The sequence below is a fragment of the Hemibagrus wyckioides genome, linkage group LG22 (assembly GCF_019097595.1).
Source record: "Hemibagrus wyckioides isolate EC202008001 linkage group LG22, SWU_Hwy_1.0, whole genome shotgun sequence".
NCBI lineage: Eukaryota > Metazoa > Chordata > Actinopteri > Siluriformes > Bagridae > Hemibagrus > Hemibagrus wyckioides.
In genome coordinates this window covers 20,338,866-20,340,852 of record NC_080731.1, presented here as the reverse complement: position 1 = coordinate 20,340,852, position 1,987 = coordinate 20,338,866, and the positions used below count along the sequence as shown (strand labels likewise).

The 1,987-nt window shown below is 41.0% G+C and overlaps 2 long non-coding RNA genes across 2 annotated transcripts; one reads left to right on the top strand and one right to left on the bottom strand.

The window, feature by feature from the left end:
* Nucleotides 1-336: 336 nt before the first annotated feature.
* LOC131343576 (uncharacterized) lies at nt 337-922 on the top strand. The gene is made up of 2 exons (XR_009203151.1): nt 337-578; nt 699-922. It is a non-coding gene; the product is annotated as an uncharacterized LOC131343576 (long non-coding RNA).
* A 111-nt stretch (nt 923-1,033) lies between these two features.
* Nucleotides 1,034-1,610, bottom strand: LOC131343575 (uncharacterized). The gene is made up of 3 exons (XR_009203150.1): nt 1,459-1,610; nt 1,222-1,309; nt 1,034-1,088 (listed from the first exon to the last, which is right to left on the bottom strand). It is a non-coding gene; the product is annotated as an uncharacterized LOC131343575 (long non-coding RNA).
* Between the last annotated feature and the right edge of the window lie 377 nt (nt 1,611-1,987).

Below are 1,987 nucleotides of genomic sequence, written 5' to 3'. Positions count from 1 at the left end.
CTGTATATTTAAATAGACGAGTCTCTCCCAGCATCCAGCTCCTCATCATAGAGAGATACCAGCTGTGGAGGATGAAGATCACCAACATGCTGCTCATGCTGCATCACAGGGCAGGAAAACACTCTGAAAGGAAAAATCTTCTACCCTCTTCCACATACACCAGCTCACTGACCCTCACCATTGGTCAGAGAGAGAGTAAGCCCCGCCCACTCAGACAGCAGGTCAACTCCATCTCATTTCTCTTCTAAAACTGTTATTCTTTTATTTTTACATTCTTCTCTCATTCTATTTTCTTCATTACAGTAAACACACACACAAGCAGGGGATTTTGTGTAGTTTATTTCTTATAGCATTATGATAATTTGTTAGCTCTTGTCTTCAGCATGTTAATATTCTCAAGCTGAACAAATTTAAACAGAAAAGAGACACAAAGCAGTAAAAGTGTGTGAATTAAAGACTAAACCCATTTTAAAGAGAAAGAACAGATGAAGACTGATTACTGATTATAACGTGTATGTGTGTGTGTGTGATGTGTGTGTGTGTGTGTGTGTGAGAGTGTGTGTGTGTGTGTGTGTGAGGTGTGTGTGTGAATGTGTGTGTATGTGTGTGTGTGTGTGAGGTGTGTGTGTGAATGTGTGTGTATGTGTGTGTGTGTGTGAGGTGTGTGTGTGATGTGTGTGTGTGTGTGTGTGTGTGAGGTGTGTGTGTGTGTGTTAAAATGTCTGATCATACAGAAGCTAATAAAATACACAATCTTACAGAACAGCCTGAGTGAATAAATTCATTTAGCTAATGTTTCTGTATTTTACATCTTTAAAACTTCAAATTCAAAACATTCTAGAAATCCAGATTGTGAAAATCTCAATTAAATTAAAGATTAAAAGGAAATCAGCTGAGAAACCTACAGAGTAAAAAAATAAAACCCCAACAATCCTAATAATCCCATTTTACACCAAGAACAAGAGATTTACAAGAAAAAGCTCCTCCATCCAACACAGGAAGAACATCATACACCAAGATACCCTCTGAATAATGTGTGTGTGTGTGTGTGTGTGTGTGTGGTCCTCATCTCCATCTCCTGGTCTCTCCTAGAAAAACAGAGAAAGAAACAGGATCAGCTCTGAGCTGAGATTTAATGTGAGCTCAGGTTTTTCTGCTGGATTTTCAGTCCACACACAGATTTTTATTCCATATGACACTGTAAACATCATCATGTCTTACTCTCTCAGTTCAGCAGGAAGACACACAGTCACACTTTAAGACTTGTCAGAGGAAGAATCTCCTTCAGAAGATGGAGCACGTTTGAAGCCTGAAACACAGATGATGGACAGACAGTTATTTATCAGTTTATCAGTTCAGATTAAAAACAAGCAAAATATTCATCAAATCTCCTTCAAGAATTAGAAAGTGTAAATCTGTTCTCTGAAAACTTCACATCTGCCTCCTTCCTCCTCTCACCAGAGTTCTTCTTCTTCCAGACCATAATTCCAGCAACAACGGCAACGAGAACAACGAGAGCCACGAGAACACCAACGATGATAGGCATCAGTCCTCCACCTGTTAAATCAGCACAGAGTCTTTATTATCTGCTGCATCAGGAAATCAGATTTATTGTTTATACTGTATGTGGAGTTGATCAGACCTTTGGTACTTCTAGCACTAACTCCTCCTTCAAGCTGCTGTGCTGAATCAATGCAGGTGTAGGTGTGTTTCTGTAGCTCCTCAGTGGGGACTTTCAGAATGCTTCTCTTCTGGAAGCTTCCATCCTGGTTGGGTAACGCTCTCTGAGCTCCACGCCCTCGTTCACGCCCTCTCCGCACTTCCTCCAGGAGATCATCACCTCTTTGGGGAAGAAACCTGTAGCGTGACACACCACCTCTGGAGAAGGCGAGTGTTTCTGGATCACTGATGCTGTAGGAGGATCTGCAGAGACACACAGAGACAGAAATATGAAAAGTCTCTTCTGTTCTTCATGTAGAAACTCCTC